This window comes from Mercurialis annua, linkage group LG3, assembly GCF_937616625.2.
Source record: "Mercurialis annua linkage group LG3, ddMerAnnu1.2, whole genome shotgun sequence".
Lineage (NCBI taxonomy): Eukaryota > Viridiplantae > Streptophyta > Magnoliopsida > Malpighiales > Euphorbiaceae > Mercurialis > Mercurialis annua.
In genome coordinates, this window is record NC_065572.1 from 25,485,552 (window position 1) to 25,505,052 (window position 19,501).

A 19,501-nucleotide genomic window follows, 5' to 3' on the forward strand; every position below is an offset into this window, starting at 1 on the left:
AGGTGAAACGTCTGGATTTGTTTCATATGTTTGTAAACGTTTGGCTTAAATCGCTAAAAAGGTCAAATGTTTGGATTTATTTCATAAGCGTTTGGCTTAAATTGCGAAAAAAGTGAAACGATTGGGTTTGTTTCGTAATGTTTGTAAACGTTTGGCTTAAATCGCTAAAAATGCAAATCGTTTGGATTTGTTTAGTAATGTTTTAAACGTTTGGTTTTGTTTCGTAACATTTCTAAACGTTTGGCTTAATTCGCTAAAAAGGGGAAACGTTTGGATTTGTTTCGTAATTTTTTGAAACGTTTGGCTTATATGGCTGAAAAGGTGAAATGTATGGATTTGTTTCGTAACTTCGTATATGTTTGGCTTAAATCGCTAAAAAGGTGAAAAGTTTTATTTTGTTTTGTAATGTTTGTAAACATTTGTATTAAATCGCTAAAAAGGTGAAAGGTTTGGATTTGTTTCGTATCTTTTGTAAACATTTGGCTTAAATTGCTAAAAAGGAGAAACCCTTGGATTTGTTTCGTAACGTTTGTAAACGTTTAGCTTAAATTGCTAAAAAGAGCAAAACGTTTTGATTTGTTTCGTAGCGTTTATAAACGTTTGGCTTAAATCGCTAAAAAGGTGAAACGTTTGGATTTGTTTGGTATCATTTGTAAACGTGTTGCTTAAATAGCTAAAATGGTGAAATTTTGGATTTTTTTCGTAATATTTTTAAACGTTTGGCTAAAATCGCTAAAAAGGTGAAACGTTTGGATTTGTTTCGTAACGTTTGTAAACGTTTAGCTTAAATCGCTAAAAAGATGAAACAGTTGGATTTGTTTCGTAACGTTTGTAAAAGTTTGGCTTAAATTGAAAAAACTGTGAAACGCTTGGATTTGTTTTATAACGTTCGTAAACGTTTGGCTTAAACTGTTGAAAAGGTAAAACATTTGGATTTCTTTCATAACCTTTGTAAATGTTTGGCTTAAATCGCTAAAAAGGTGAAACGTTTGGCTTAAATTTATACGTTTATAAACGTTTGGCTTAAATCACTAAAAAGGTGAAACGTTTTGATTTATTTCGTAAAGTTTGTAAACGTTTGGCTTAAATTGCTAAAAAGGTGAAGCGCTTGGATTTGTTTCATAACCTTTGTAAATGTTTGACTTAAATCGCTAAAAAGGTAAAATGTTTGGCTTAAATTCATACGTTTATAAACGTTTGGCTTAAATCACTAAAAAGGGGAAACGTTTTGATTTATTTCGTAACGTTTGTAAACGTTTGGCTTAAATTGCTAAAAAGGTGAAACACTTGAATTTGTTTCGTAACGTTTGTATACGTTTGGCTTAAATTGCTAAAAAAGTGAAACACTTGGTTTTGTTTAGGAACGTTTGTAAACGTTTAGCTTAAATTGCAAAAAAGGTGAAACGTTTGGATTTTTTTCGTAACGTTTTTAAAGGTTTGGCTTAAATTGCTAAAATGGTGAAACGCTTGGATTTGTTTCGTAACATTTGAAAACGTTTGGCTTAAATTGCTAAAAAGGTGAAACGCTCGGTTTTGTTTCTTAATGTTTGCAAACGTTTTGCTTAAATCGCTAAATGCAAAACGTTTGGATTTGTTTCGTAACATTTTAGACGCTTGATTTTCTTTTGTAACGTTTAACGTTTGGCTTAAATCGCTAAAAAGGTGAAACATATGGATTTGTTTTGTAACGTTTGTTAATGTTTGGCTTAAATCTCTAAAAAGGGAAAACATTTGGATTTGTTTCGTAACGTTTGTAAAAGTTTGGCTTAAATCGCTAAAAAGGTAAAACGTTTGGATTTTTTTCGTACTGTTTGTAAACGTTTTGCTTAAATCGCTAAAAAGGTGAAACATTTGGATTTGTTTCGTAACATTTGTAAACGTTTGGCTTAAATCGCTAGAAAGGTAAAACAGTGTAAGAAACAAAACCAAACGTTTCACCTTTTTAGCGATTTAAGCCAAACGTTTAAAACTTTACGAAACACATCCAAACGTTTCCCATTTTTTGCAATTTAAGCCAAACGTTTACAAACATTACCAAACAAATCAAAACGTTTCACCCTTTTATCAATTTAAGCCAAACGTTTACAAACGTTACAAAACAAATCCAACTATTTCACCTTTTTAACAATTTAAACCAAACGTTTAAAACTTTACGAAACAAATCCAAATGTTTCAAATTTTAAGCAATTCAAGCCAAACATTACGAAACAAATCCAAGCGTTTCCCCTTTTTAGCGATTTAAGCCAAATGTTTACAAACATTATGAAACAAATCCAAGCGTTTCACCTTTTTAGCGATTTAAGCCAAACGTTTAAAATTTACAAAACACATCCAAACATTTCACATTTTTTGCAATTTAAGCCAAACGTTTATAAACATTATGAAACAAATCAAAACGTTTCACCCTTTTATCGATTTAAGCCAAACGTTTACAGAAATTACAAAACAAATCAAAACGTTTCACTTTTTTAGCAATTTAAACCAAACGTTTAAAATTTTACGAAACGAATCCAAATGTTTCAAATATTAAGCAATTCAAGCCAAACATTTACAAACGTTACGAAACAAATCCAAACGTTTCACCTTTTTAGCGATTTAAGCCAAACGTTTACAAACTTTACGAAACAAATCCAAGCGTTTCAACTTTTTAGCAATTTAAGCCAAACGTTTACAAACGTTACAAAATAAATCCAAGCGTTTAACCTTTTTAGCAATTTAAACCTAACGTTTAAAACTTTACGAAACAAATCCAAGCGTTTTACATTTTTTGCAATTTAAGCCAAATGTTTACAAACGTTACGAAACAAATCCAAACATTTCACCTTTTTAGCAATTTAAGCCAAACGTTTACAAACGTTAAAAATCAAATCCAAATGTTTCACCTTTTAGCGATTTAAGCCAAACGTTTGCAAATGTTACGAAACAAAACCAAACGTTTCCCCTTTTTTGCGATTTAAGCCAAACGTTTCAAATGTTACGGAACAAATCCAAACGTTTCACCTTTTTAGTGATTTAAGCAAAACGTTTACAAACGCTACGAAACAGACTCAAACGTTTAATCCAAACGATTACAAAGGTTATGAAACAAATGCGAACGTTTAAACTCTTTAGCGATATAAGCCAGACGTTTACAAACGTTACGAAACAAAACCAAACGTTTCCCCTTTTTCAGCGATTTAAGCCAAACGTCTACAAATGTTACGAAACAAAACCAAATGATTTACCTTTTTAGCAATTAAAGTCAAACGTTTACAAACGTTACAAAACAAATCCAAACGTTTCACCTTTTTCACGATTCAAGTCAAACGTTAACAAACGTTACGAAATAAAACTAAACGTTACACCTCTTTAGCGATTTAAGCCAAACGTTTATAAACAATACGAAACAAAACCAAACGTTTAAAACGTTACGAAACAAAAATCCAAATGTTCCACATGTTTAGCGATTTAAGCCAAACGTTTACAAAGGTTACGAAACAAATCCAAACGCTTCCCAATTTTAGAGATTTAAGCCAAACGTTTGGTTTTGTTTCGTATCCAATCCAAATGTTTACCTTTTCAAAATCTAATTCAATATACGATTCAATTACTATGCTGACAATGAAATAAAGATTTTGCTTAAATTGCTAAAAAGGTGAATCGTTTGGATTTGTTTCGTAACGCTTGTAAACGTTTGGCTTAAATCGCTAAAAAAGGTGAAACGTTCAGATCTGTTTCGTAAAGTTTGTAAACGTTTGGCTGAAATCACTGGAACGTTTGGATTTATTTCGTAAAGTTTGTAAACGTTTGGCTTCAATCGCTAAAAAGGTGAAACGCTTGGATTTGTTTCGTAATGTTTGTAAACGTTTGGCTTAAATAGCTAAAAGGTGAAATTCTTGGATTTGTTTCGTAATATTTGTAAACGTTTGGCTTAAATATCTAAAAAGATAAAACACTTGGATTTGTTTCGTATCGTTTGTGAACTTTTGGCTTAAATCACTAAAAAGGTGAAACATTTGGTTTTATTTCGTAACCTTTGTAAACGTTCGGCTTAAATCGCTAAAAAGGTGAAACAGTTGGATTTGTTTTGTAACTTTTTAAACATTTGGATCTGCTTCGAAACGTTTGGATTTGTTTTGTAACATTTGTAAACGTTTGGCTTCAATCACTAAAAAGGTGAAACGTTCGGATTTGTTTCGTTACGTTTGTAAACGTTTGGCTTATATCGTTAAAAAGAGGAGACGTTTGGATTTGTTTCGTAACGTTTTGCATAAATCCCTAAAAAGGGGAAAAGTTTGGTATTGTTTCGTAACGTTTGTAAACATTTGGCTCAAATTGCTAAAAAGGCGAATCGTTTGGATTTGTTTCGTAACGTTTGTAAACGTTTGTCTTAAATCCCTAAAAAGGTGAAACGTTTGGTTTTGTTTCATAAACCTTCGTAAACTATTGGCTTAAATCGCTAAAAAGGTGAAAACGTTTGGATTTGTTTCGTAACGTTGTAAATGTTTGGTTTTGTTTTGTAGCATTTACAAACGATACGAAAGAAATCCAAACGTTTCACCTTTTTAGCTATTTAAGCCAAACGTTTACAAACGTTACGAAACAAATCCAAACGTTACGAAACAAAACTAAACGTTTAAAACATTACGAAATAAATCCAAACGTTTCACCTTTTTTTGCGATTTAAGCCAAACGTTTACAAAGGATATGAAACAAAACCAAACATTTAAAATTTTACTAAACAAATCCAAACTCTTTACCATTTTAGTGATTCAAGCAAAATGTTTACAAACGTAACAAAACTAAATTGAACGTTTCACCTTTTTAGTAATTTAAGCCAAACATTTACAAATGTTCTGAAACAAATCCAAACGTTTCCCCATTTTAGTGATTTAAGCCAAACGTTTAAAACATCACGAAACGAATCTAAACGTTTCCCCATTTTAGCGATTTAAGCCAATTATTTACAAACGTTGCGAAACAAATCCAAACGTAACCTTTTTATCAATTTAAGCCAAACGTTTACAAACATTACGAAAAAAATGCAAACGTTTCACTTTTTTAGCAATTTAAGCCAAACATTTATAAACGTTACGAAACAAAACCGAACGTTTCACCTTTTTAGCAATTTAAGACAAACGTTTACATACGTTACTAAACAAAGCCACACGTTTAGAAACGTTCCGAAACATTTTCAAGCGTTTCACTTTTTTAGCGATTAAGTTAAACGTTTATTAACGTTACGAAACAAAACGGAACGTTACAAAGCCAATCCAAACGCTTAACACTTTTAGCGATTTAAGTCAAACGTTTATAAAAGTTACGAAACAAAACCAAATGTTCACCTTTTTAGAGATTGAAGCGAAACGTTTATAAACGTTACGAAACAAAACCAAGCATTTCACCTTATTAGCAAATTAAGCTAAACGTTTAGAAACATTACTAACAAAACCAAATGTTTCACCTTTTTAGCTATATAAGTCAAACGTTTACAAACATTACGAAACAAATCCAAACGTTTCACCTTTTTAGCGATTTAAGCCAAACGTTTACAAACGTTACGAAACAAATCCAAACGTTTTAACTTTTTAGCGATTTAAGCCAAACGTTTACAAACGGTACGAAACAAATCCAAACGTTTCACCTTTTTAGCAATTTATGCCAAACGTTTACAAACATTACGAAACAAATCCAAACGTTTCACCTTTTTAGCAATTTAAGCCAAACGTTTACAAACGTTGCGAAACAAATCCAAACATTTCACCTTCTTAGCGATTTAAGCCAAACATTTACAAGCGTTACTAAACAATTCCAAACGTTTCAAAACAAAACCAAACGTTTCACTTTTTTAGCGATTTAAGCCAAAGTTTACAAACGTTACAAAACAAATCCAAACGTTTCACCTTTTTAGCTGTCACGACCCATTTTCATGTATTGCGACCGACGCTAGAGTATGGGTATGGTTGTACCAAAACCCGTAGCTAGCCTTGCGGATAACCAACAAATACATAAGCCTGCAAGAAAACCAATGCTCGGGGGCAACCGAGACTTCAGCCTAGTTCTAGCAGTTCATAATATACAACATTTATTATAAAGTGCTTAGCCAACTCTGAGTCTTAAACATGGCAGAAGTATATATTAACCCAAGTTAATAAAAGAATGCCAACATAGCAATAATTCATTGAATAAATTATAACAAATATTCGACATAAGACTTCTATTTACTACTGCGGTCTAAGAATAAAATCAATTTAATAAACTTTATAAAATAAAGTAAAACCTCAGAGGAAATAAAGAATCAGAGAGCAGCTGACTCGCCTAAAAAGGTTAAACGTTTGGCTTAAATCTCTATAAATGTAAGCCAAACTTTTACAAATATTACGAAATAAAACCAAACGTTTCACCTTTTTAGCAATTTAAGCCAAACGTTTACAAAGTTACGAAATAAAACTAAACGTTTCACCTTTTTAGCAATTTCAGCCAAATATTTATAAACGTTGCGAAACAAATCCACATGTTTCACCTTTTTAGCTATTTAAGCCAAATGTTTACAAACATTACGAAACAAATCCAAACGTTTCACCTTTTTAGCTATTTAAGCCAAATATTTACAAATATTACCAAACAAAACCAAACGTTTAAAACGTTACAAAACAAATCCAAACGTTTCACCTTTTCAGCAATTTTAGCCAAACGTTTATAAACGTTATGAAATAAATTCAAACGTTTCACCTTTTTAGCAATTTAAGCAAAACACAAACGTTACGAAACAAATCCAAGTGTTTTATCTTTTTAGAAATTTAAGCCAAACGTTTACAAATATTACGAAACAAAACCTAATGTTTAAAACGTTACAAAAACAAATCCAAACATTTCACTTTTTTTAGCGAATTAAGCCAAACATTTACAAGCGTTAATAAACAAATCCAAGTGTTTTGCCATTTTAGCAATTTAAGCCAAACGTTTGCAAATGTTACGAAACAAATCCAAACGTTTCACCTTTTTATCAATTGAAGCCAAACGTTTACAAACGCTATGAAACAAAACCAAACGTTTCACCTTTTTAGCAATTTAAGCCAAACGTTTGCCAAAGTTACGAAACAAATCAAAACATTTCACATTTTTAGCGATTGAAGTGAAACTTTTACAAAAGTTACGAAATAAAACCAAATGCTTAAAACGTTTCGAAACAAATCTAAACGTTTAACTTTTTTAGCAATTTAAGCCAAACGTTTACAAACGTTACAAAACAAATCCAAATGTTTCACCTTTTTAGCAATTTAAGTCAAACGTTTACAAACGTTACAAAACAAATCCAAACGTTTCACCTTTTTATCGATTGAAGTGAATCTTTTACAAAAGTTACGAAATAAAATCAAATGCTTAAAACGTTATGAAACAAATCTAAACGTTTAACTTTTTTAGCAATTTAAGCCAAACGTTTACAAACGTTAAGAAACAAATCCAAGCGTTTCACCTTTTTAGCAATTTATGCCAAACGTTTACAAGCATTACGAAATAAATCCAAACGTTTCAACTTTTTATTGATTGAAGCCAAACGTTTACGAACATTACGAAATAAAAAAAAAACGTTTATAAATGTTATGAAACAAATCCAAGCGTTTCACCTTTTTAGCGATTTAAGCCAAACGTTTACAAATGTCACGAAATAAAAACAAATGTTTCCCCTTTTTAGCGATTTAAGCCAAACGTTTATAAACATTACAAAAAAATCCAGACGTTTACCCATTTTAGCGATTTAAGCCAAACGTTTAAAACGTTACGAAACAAATCCAAGTGTTTCACCTTTTTAGCAATTTAAGCCAAACATTTACAAATGTTACGAAACAAAACCAAATATTTCCCCTTTTTAGCGATTTAAGCCAAACGTTTATAAAGTTACGAAACAAATCCAAAGGTTTTCCCATTTTAGCGATTTAAGCCCAACGTTTACATACGTTACGAAACAAATCCAAGCATTTCACCTTTTTAGCGATTTAAGCCAAACGTTTACAAACGTCACGAAACAAATCCAAATGTTTCCCCTTTTTATCAATTTATGCCAAACGTTTACAAACGTTACAAAACAAATCCAAACGTTTCCCCGTTTTAGCGTTCTAAGCCAAACGCTTACAAACGTTACGAAACAAATCCAAACGTTTAACCATTTTAGCGATTCAAGCCAAACGTGTACAAACATTAAGAAACAATTCCATGTGCTTCACCTTTTTGGCAATTTAAGCCAAACGTTTACAAACGTTACGAAACAAAACCAAACGTTCAAAAGTTTTTGCGATTTAAGCCAAATGTTTATAAATGTCACGAAACAAAACCAAACATTCACCTTTTTAGCAATTTAAGCCAAACATTTGTAAACGTTACGAAACTAATCCAAACGTTTCACCTTTTTAGCGATTTAAGCCAAACGTTTACAAACGTTACAGAACAAATCCAAACGTTTCACCTTTTTAGCAATTTAAGCCAAATGTTTGCAAACGTTACGAAACAAAACCAAACGTTTCCCCTTTTTTGCGATTTAAGCCAAACGTTTTCAAATGTTACGGAACAAATCCAAATGCTTCACCTTTTTAGTGATTTAAGCGAAACGTTTACAAACGTTACGAACCATATCCACACGTTTAAGCCAAACGATTACAAAGGTTATGAAACAAATGCAAACGTTTCAACTCTTTAGCGATATAAACTAGACGTTTACAAACGTTACGAAACAAAACCAAACGTCTCCCCTTTTTGCTAAGCCAAACCTTTACAAATGTTACGAAACAATACCAAATGTTTCACCTTTTTAGCGATTAAAGCCAAACATTTACAAACGTTACAAAACAAATCTAAACATTTCACCTTTTTCACGATTTAAGTCAAACGTTTACAAACGTTGCGGAAAAAAAAACCAAACGTTTCACCTTTTTAGCGATTTAAGCCAAATGTTTATAAACGTTACGAAACAAAACCAAACGTTTAAAACATTACAAAACAAAAATCCAAATGTTCCACATTTTTAGCGATTTAAGCCAAATGTTTACAAACGATACGAAAAAAATCCAAACATTTCACCTTTTTATTGATTTAAGCCAAACGTTTACAAAGGTTACGAAACAAATCCAAACGCTTCCCAATTTTAGCGATTTAAGCCAAACGTTTGGCCTTGTTTCGTATCCAATCCAAATGTTCACCTTTTTAAAATCTAATTCCATATATGATTCAATTACGATGCTGACAATGAAATAAAGATTTGGCTTAAATTGCTAAAAAGGTGAATCGTTTGGATTTGTTTCGTAACGCTTGTAAACGTTTGGCCTAAATCTCTAAAAAAGGTGAAACGTTCAGATCTGTTTCGTAACGTTTGTAAACGTTTGGCTTAAATCACTGGAACATTTGGATTTGCTCCGTAAAATTTGTAAACGTTTGGCTTTAATCGCTAAAAAGGTGAAACGCTTGGATTTGTTTCGTAACGTTTGTAAACGTTTGGCTTAAATAGCTAAAGGGTGAAACTCTTGGATTTGTTTCGTAACATTTGTAAACGTTTGGCTTAAATATATAAAAAGGTAAAACACTTAGATTTGTTTCGTAACGTTTGTAAACGTTTGGCTTAAATAACTAAAAAGGTGACACATTTGGTTTTATTTCGTAACCTTTGTAAACGTTCGGCTTAAATCGCTAAAAAGATGAAACAGTTGGATTTGTTTTGTAACGTTTTAAACATTTGGATCTGTTTCGAAACGTTTGGATTTGTTTCGTAACATTTGTAAACGTTTGGCTTCAGTCACTAAAAAGGTGAAACGTTTGGATTTGTTTCGTAACGTTTGTAAACGTTTGGCTTAAATCGTTAAAAAGAGGAAACATTTAAATTTGATTCGTAACGTTTGTAAACGTTTTGTATAAATCGCTAAAAAGGGGAAACGTTTGGATTTGTTTCGTAACGTTTGTAAACGTTTGGCTCAAATTGCTAAAAAGGTGAATCATTTGGATTTGTTTCGTAATGTTTGTAAAAGTTTGTCTTAAATCCCTAAGAAGGTGAAACGTTTGGTTTCGTTTAATAACCTTTGTAAACGTTTGGCTTAAATCGCTAAAAAGGTGAAACGTTTGGATTTGTTTCGTAACGTTGTAAACGTTTGGTTTTGTTTCGTAGCGTTTACAAACGATACGAAACAAATCCAAACGTTTCACCTTTTTAGCTATTTAAGCCAAACGTTTACAAACGTTACGAAACAAATCCAAACGTTATGAAACAAAACTAAACGTTTAAAACATTACAAAACAATTCAAACGTTTCCCCTTTTTTGTGATTTAAGCCAAACGTTTACAAAGGTTATGAAACAAAACCAAACATTTAAAATTTTTCGAAACAAATCCAAACTTTTTACCATTTTAGTGATTTAAGAAAAATGTTTACAAACGTAATAAAACTAAATTGAACGTTTCACCTTTTTAGAGATTTAAGCCAAACATTTACAAACGTTATGAAACAAATCCAAACGTTTCCCCATTTTAGTGATTTAAGCCAAACATTTAAAACGTTACGAAACGAATCCAAACGTTTCCCCATTTTAGCGATTTAAGTCAATTATTTAAAAACGTTACGAAACAAATCCAAACGTAACCTTTTTAGCAATTTAAGCCAAACGTTTACAAACGTTACGAAAAAATCCAAACGTTTCACTTTTTTAGCAATTTAAGCCAAACATTTATAAACGTTACGAAACAAAATCGAACGTTTATTAAAGTTATGAAACAAAACCGAACGTTACAAAGGAAATCCAAACGCTTCACATTTTTAGCGATTTAAGCCAACTGTTTATAAATGTTACGAAACAAAACCAAATATTTCACCTTTTTAGAGATTTAAGCCAAACGTTTACAAACGTTACGAAACAAATCCAAACGTTTCACCTTTTTAGCGATTTAAGCCAAACGTTTACAAACGTTACGAAATAAATCCAAACGTTTCAACTTTTTAGCGATTTAAGCCAAACGTTTACAAACGGTACGAAACAAATCCAAATGTTTCCCCTTTTTAGCAATTTATGCCAAACATTTACAAACATTACGAAACAAATCCAAACGTTTCACCTTTTTAGCAATTTAAGCCAAAAGTTTACAAACGTTGCGAAACAAATCCAAACGTTTCACCTTCTTAGCGATTTAAGCCAAACGTTACAAACATTACTAAACAATTTCAAACGTTTCGAAACAAAACCAAACGTGTCACCTTTTTAGCGATTTAAGCCAAAGTTTACAAACGTTACAAAACAAATCCAAACGTTTCACCTTTTTTGCGATTTATGCCAAACGTTTACAAAGGTTATGAAACAAAATCAAACATTTAAATTTTACTAAACAAATCCAAACTTTTTACCATTTTAGTGATTTAAGTAAAATGTTTACAAACGTAACAAAACTCAATTCAACGTTTCACCTTTTTAGCGATTTAAGCCAAACATTTACAAACGTTATGAAACAAATCCAAATGTTTCCCCATTTTAGTGATTTAAGCCAACCGTTTAAAACGTTACGAAACGAATCCAAACGTTTCCCCATTTTTGCGATTTAAGTCAATTATTTACAAACGTTATGAAACAAATCCAAACGTAACCTTTTTAGCAATTTAAGCCAAACGTTTACAAACGTTATGAAAAAATCCAACGCTTCACTTTTTTAACAATTTAAGCCAAACATATATAAACGTTACGAAACAAAACCGAACATTTCACCTTTTTAGCAATTTAAGACAAACGTTTACAAACGTTACGAAACAAAGCCACGCGTTTACAAACGTTCCGAAACATTTTCAAGCGTTTCATCTTTTTAGCGATTAAGTTAAACGTTTATTAACGTTATGAAACAAAACCAAACGTTACAAAACAAATCCAAACGCTTAACATTTTTAGCGATTTAAGCCAAACGTTTACAAACGTTACACAACAAATCCAAATATTTCACCTTTTTAGCGATTTAAGCCAAACGTTTACAAACGTTACTAAACAAATCCAAACGTTTCACCTTTTTAGCGATTGAAGTGAAACTTTAACAAAAGTTACGAAATAAAACCAAACGCTTAAAACGTTATGAAACAAATCTAAACGTTTAACGTTTTTAGCAATTTAAGCCAAACGTTTACAAACGTTAGAAACAAATCCAAGCGTTTCACCTTTTTAGCAATTTAAGCCAACCGTTTACACACGTTATGAAATAAATCCAAACGTTTCAACTTTTTATCGATTTAAGCCAAACGTTTACAAACGTCAAGAAACAAAAACAAACGTTTCCCTTTTTTAGCAATTTAAGCCAAACATTTACAAACGTTACGAAACAAAACCAATTGTTTCCCCTTTTTAGCGATTTAAGGCAAACGTTTATAAAGTTACGAAACAAATCCAAACGTTTTTCCATTTTAGCGATTTAAGCCCAACATTTACATATGTTACGAAACAAATCCAAACATTTCACCTTTTTAGAGATTTAAGCCAAATTTTTACAAACGTCATGAAACAAATCCAAATGTTTCCTATTTTTAGCAATTTATGCCAAACATTTACAAACATTACAAAACAAATCCAAACGTTTCCCCGTTTTAGCGATGTAAGCCAAACGCTTACAAACGTTACGAAACAAATCCAAACGTTTCCCCATTTTAGCGATTTAAGCCAAACGTGTACAAACATTAAGAAATAAATCCAAGTGTTTCACCTTTTTGGAAATTTAAGCCAAACGTTTACAAACGTTACGAAACGAAACCAAACGTTCAAATTTTTTTGCGATTTAAGCCAAATGTTTATAAACGTTACGAAACAAAACCAAACATTCATCTTTTTAGCGATTTAAGTCAAACGTTTGTAAACGTTACGCAACTAATCCAAACGTTTCACCTTTTTGACGATTTAAGCCAACGTTTACAAATGTTACGGAACAAAACCAAACGTTTCATATTTTTAGCGATTTAAGCCAAACGTTTACAAACATTACGGAACAAAACCAAACGTTTCACATTTTTAGCGATTTAAGCCAAACGTTTACAAACATTACGAAACAAATCCAAACGTTTCTTCATTTTAGCGATTTAAGCCAAACGTTTACAAGCGTTGCGAATCAAATCCAAGCGTTTCCCCATTTTAGCGATTCAAGCCAAACGTTTACAAACGTTACGAAACAAATCCAAACGTTTCACCTTTTTAGCGATTTCAGCCAAACGTTTACAAACCTTACGAAACAAATCCAAACGTTTCTCCATTTTAGCGATTTAAGCCAAACGTTTACAAAACTTGCAAACAAATCCAAACATTTCCCCATTTTAGATATTTAAGCCAAATGTTTACAAACGTTAGGGAATAAAACCAAACGTTTCTCATTTTTTGCGATTTAAGCGGAACGTTTACAAACGATAAGAAACAAATCCAAACGTTTCCCCTTTTAGCGATTTAAGCCAAAAATTTACAAACGTTACAAAATAAATCCAAATGTTTCACATTTTTAGCTATTTAATCCAAACGTAACTTTAAGCGTTCGATTTTCAGGCTTGAATTATAAAATTAATATAACTATTGAACTCTTAGTCAATTAAATTTGAGTTTCAAAGACCGATTTAATTTCTTTACCAATTAGGATTTACTTTCACATTATTTATAAAATTTTATTTTTTTGTTAATTTGCATATTTATTGTCTTTTGATTTATTTTTTTAAAAAAATTATTTTATTAAATTTGAAATAAAAGGGTGAACCAAAATGCATTGGTCATTTAATCAATTTCAGTTTCAAATTACAACTAATAATATAATAATGAATAAAAAAAATCTAAAATACAAAGAAATAAACTTTGGACCCAACAAGTCTTGGCCAATATCCATATTCACATCGTCTTCATGCCCCAACCCAATTTCAAGCCTGCTACAGTTTTACTCAGCCCTGAAACACCCCTTTCCTGTATACACCAGTGTAATACCCAGTAAATTTTCAGCGTTTTTCTGACAAATTTTCCGATCGTTTTGAATTAAAAATCGAGGTTAATGGTCGGGTTCGTGTTGGTTCGTGAGTGGGTTAATTTGTGGTTTAACCATTAATTTTTTTAAATAAAAAAAAGGGATTTAATGATTTCCCGTTCGAGAAATTGAGATTCTCGAACGAGAATCGTGATTCAAGGCCTGGTCTCGTACGAGACCAGGTGGTTCTCGAACGAGAACCAAGCCCAAATGGGATGTTCTCGTTCGAGAACATAGCAGGCCTTGCGAGCCTTGCGTCCGGCCCCCTTCCAACTCATTTTCGACCTAGTTCCTCTCGATATTTAAGATCGATTTCTAAACAGAAAACCTACATCACATTTCCCTTTAACCCTAGCCGTTTTCCTCTTGTCCATTCGCTGAGTATCGAAGCTGTAATCGTCCTTCAAAGTCGCTGCCTTGGTAAGCTTCCTTAATTCTTTTGATTTCAGTTTTAACATTTGAACGACATTACGTAATTTAGATCGTTCTTGCTCGTTTCTAGATCGAAATTGATTCCGTTCGATCTCAGACGTTGTGGACTCAATTCTCTACGTGTCCCTATCTCGTTTACGCCAAACGGTAGGCTATCGATCTCGTTCCATTCGCCGTGCGGTTTCCGTTTTAGAAATGAGTTAACTGTTCTTGACATTTTGATATTACTGCCGATTCTTTTCTTGATGTTTGGCTTTGATTCATTCATATTAGTGGTTATAAAACACTTGGTATGTTAGATGCTAGTTGAATAAACTCAGTTTGAAGTCATTTCATCGTTTCCGGAAATATTGTTCTTCGTCTTTTTGAAACAAATCAATACGGTGATGGCTATTGAGATGTTCTTTATTTGATTTCTGAACGTTTGTGGTTGTTGCCTAAGTGAGGATTTTGAAATTGTCTAAACCGTGATGAGAGTTTTGTTTGGAAGCCTAGGTTGAGTTATTCTAGAGATTTAAGTTTCTGCAAATGGAGGTTGAGCTAGGCGGGGATTTTGGGTTTTAAAATGATGGTGATGGCTAAATAGCCATAAAGGTTATCAATTTATTTTAACTAAAACAAATGAATTCCTTGAGTTTTACCATATAATTTGTTTAATAATAACTTTTGAATTTAGATATGGTTATAAGTAATATATTTAAAACGATGTGTATTTGTAATTAAGCTAATATAATTACTCGGGTAATTATAATTAACTTCGAATTTCGAATTGGTATAAATTGGCTAATTTACAATTTAGCCCCTAAATGTTTTTAAAAAACTTATTTAATTATGTTTTTGGTTAGTAACTTTATATTTTGTTTTAATTATAAACAAAAGCAATTAAATAGATTTTGGATATTAAATTGGCTAAAGTACAATTTAGTCCCTAATTGGCTAAAGTACAGTTTAGTCCCTAATTGGCTAAAGTGCAATTTAGTCCATAAACTTTTATAAACTTAAAATGGTTAGATTTTTGGAATGTAACTCGGGTTACTTAAAATTGAAGTTATTGATTTCCGCTTTTAAAATGGATTATTATTTTATTGAATTATTTTATAAATATAAACTCGGGTTTATATTGATAAACGTTTTGAGTCGGGTTAGACTTGGGTCACTCGACAAGTGAGGTTAACTTGGTAGTTAATGATAACTCGGCTAACCCACTATTTGGAAAATTAATTATTATTTAAAGATTTTTAAATAAAACTTATAAATTGGATTTTAAGCGAGAAATCAATAGACTTGTATTAATTGGGCTTTATTACCTAATGGGTATTTTTGTGTTAATTTGGTTTGTTTTATTCCAACGTGTTATCTGTGCTAGTCCTATGGTGTCTAGTACTCTCTAGAGTTAGGGTCTGTTTTTAATAATTATTTTATTTGTCTAGACCCGTCTATTGTTCGTGCTCCAGAGGCGAACCAGGATTAGTTGCTTGCCGGTATTCACGTGGATTAGCAAGCAGTGAGTTTGTACTTACTATTTACCGCTTTATTAAATAAATTGTTTTTTTAATATTAAATATATATACTGTACATATATTTCGAACTGTTTTTATATTATGGCTCTTAGTTGGAACATGCTACCTAATGGGCATCATTAGGACTGCGTGCGCACCAATAATGATATGGGAAAGGTAATTATGGTAATGTGGTAACTCGGTGTGAGCATAGCTCTCGGGACCAAGTAGAGTAACTCGGTGTAGCTCAGCTATCGGGACTCTGGTATAAGTGTGGTCAGTGGTAACTCGGTGTAGCTCAGCTCTCGGGACCAGACCTATTGGATTATGTTATTTATTTAGAATTGTGGATTAGGGTTCCAACTATTATTCATAATATCGTTATTAAATGTTTTAAACGGTTTTAAAGATTTTCCACTTAATAAATGTAGATAGTGGTATAAACTCATCTCAGTATATCTGACCCCGTTGTTTTTTCCAATTTTTCCCAGGGTTATGATCTGAGAGAGTCTGGTTATCTCCGCATTTACTTTTCCTCGGAGGTTCCATTTATTTTTGATAAACTGTAAAACTGTTTTATTCTTATACCGCAGTAGTAACTAGACGTCTTTATTATTATTATTTATTTTGTCGGATTGGTTCGACTGGTTATATTGCTTTGGCATGTTATATTATTTACATTGGTTTATGATAAATCTATTTTAGACTCGGAATTGGATAACCATGTTATATTAACTGTTGAATATTATAACTGCTAGATTTAGGCTGAAGTCTCGGTTGCCCCCGAGCATTGGTTTTCTACAGGTTTATGTGTTTATTTGTTAATTGAAAGGCTAGCTACGGGTTTTGGTACTACATTACCCATACCCTAGCGCCGGTCGCGATTCATGAAAATGGGTCGTGACAACCAGCCAACACCTAATCCTCTCTCCCTTTAGCTTCTTAATCTGCAAGTAAATGAACCTCACTCAGCATCCAATCATACGTTAATAACCGTTCCTATAACCAATTGGAAATCTCCTATTCCTATATATAAGGAGCACAACCAATTGCAAAAAAGGACACCAAGAAAAATACGCTAAAAAGAGGGAGGAACACTGCAGAATTAGCAAGAAAAATACATAAAAAGAGAGAGAGCAGAAAGCTGCTGAAACATAGATAGGAAAAAAAGAGTTAAAAATAGGCATAGTTATTCAGTAATAGTTGAAGCAGCAACTAGAAGAAATAGCTTATCAAGACACAAAGGTGATAGGGCATCCATCACAGAATAGAATCGAAACCAACCACACCACACACTCACTTGGAATTTCCATTTCAACGCCAAAAACAGACATAAAAAAAAAGGAAAAGGGGTATATTGTTCTTCTAAAAATCAATGTCTTATCATTTTCTTTAATGCATCAAGATAACATTATGCTCTTATTTTCTTCTCTGTGAATGGTTCTTAGCATAAATTCATATCATTTTCATCGAATATTTGTTGTTGTGACTTCAAATGGGTGGATACCCGTTTTCGTTTAGTTATTCTAAACAAGAAAACTGGGTGGATACCCTATTAAAAATGAATGAGTTGCAAAATGAATTAGAGTTCAAAAGATACTAAAACTCAATATAATTGCATCACAACACAGTCCAGAGTAAAGATAAAAAAAAAGACATAACTACTTACCTGATCCTCTCTGTACCTCCATCTTCCCAATTCTGCTTCTAGTTCCTCGAACCCGTCTTGTAGGTTTTAGTCGCTCGTCCATACGGTCTTGCTCATATCTAATCGATATCACTGAGCCACGGCACAATCGCTGCCATCAAATTTGCTCACCTCGATTTGATTAGATCGGTCCAAACTTGAAAGTTAAATTAATAAAAGAAACCAGGAATCAAAGATTAAGCATAGAAGAAAATAATAAATAAAAACAAAAGATTACAGATTTCTTATGCTTCGTTGTTCATGGCTTACCATCTTTTTCTTTTAATCTCTTTATTTGGCTAAAAGAAAATCCTGAACTTGAAATTGGAGAGAGATTAATGATTTAAATAAGTGGTGGGTGCTAAGACAAAAAAAATAATAAGAACAGAGTGAAGGTATTGAACTGAGAAGGAGATGGCAAAAATGGAAATATCAGAGTCGGCTAGGTCAAGAGATGAAGGAGAAAGTGAATTTGAAAAATGGCTTAGTTGGGCTTATTACCACATTTGAGTTTGTTTTATAATTGTTAGCTTTATTATCATATACGGTGTCTTGCTAATTAAATAAAAAACATGATTTTCTTTTGCTTTAATAAATTGGCTTATATATTAGTTAATTAAGTGGACTCAGTAAATAAAAATGCGTTCAACACATAACACCATCAATGGCCAACCTCCTTTGCAAGATGATTGATTTTTATCTATAATTTCATTTGCTTTTATTATTATTATTATTATTATTATTATTATTATTATTATTATTATTATTATTATTATTATTATTATTATTAAAACGAAATATAGGATTCCGGATTTCATTTTTCGTTTAATATAAATAAATAATTTTAACGGTATCTTGGATAAGATATCAAAATTAATAAACTTTTAAATTTTATTTTTTTTTAAAAAAAAAAAACCAAACTGTTTAATCCATTTACAGTTCAAACGAATTACGTGGGTTTTGATTCCGACACACTGGATACGTAGGCATCTCGGAACACAAAACGAGACTCAAATCCATTTTTCTAAAAATTTATGTTTTACAGTTCAAACGAACTACGTGGATTTTGATTCCGACACACCGGATACGTAGGCGTCTCGGAACACAAACCGAGATTCAAACCCACTTTTCTAAAAATATTTCCATTTTTCTAAAATACAGTTTAAACGAACTACGTGGGTTTTGATCCCGATACACTGGGTACGTAGGCATCTCGGCACACAAACCAGGACTCAAATCCAATTTTCAAACACTCGCTTTTTTATAAAAATTCTCATTCGAAGTACGTCGACTTTGATTCCGGCACACCGGATACGTAGGCATCTGGGGATCCAGATCCAAGTCTCGCCTTTTTAAACTTTATTTAATTTCAATAAAAATTATAATTTATTTCATCTCATTTATAATATGGATTTGTATTATAATTGAGGGTAATTTTATTTCAGTGTTCAGTATATTTTTGCATTACTTTATATATGGGTTCCATTCTGACTTCTTATAACTTTATTTTATCTCACACTTATAATACGGATTCATATTATAATTTATTTTGATTTTGACTGTATTCAGTTTATTTTTAAATCTATTTTTATATAGATTTAAATCTAGATTTTTTTTATCCTATTTTTTTTATCTGTCATTTATAATATGGATTCGTATTATAATTGACGTTACTTTTAGTTCCATGTTTAATATATTTTTGTGTTTATTTATATATGCTCAAATATAGTCCCTTTTTCATTTAATTTTGTTTTAGCAGTAAAGTTATAATTTATTTTATTTTTGCAATTAGATTCGTAATACAATATGTGTACTTTTATTTATGGATTTAGTTTAATTTAGTTTATTTATTAATTTTTAACTTCACTAGTTACACACACTCACAAAATGGAACAAATGATCTATTCAC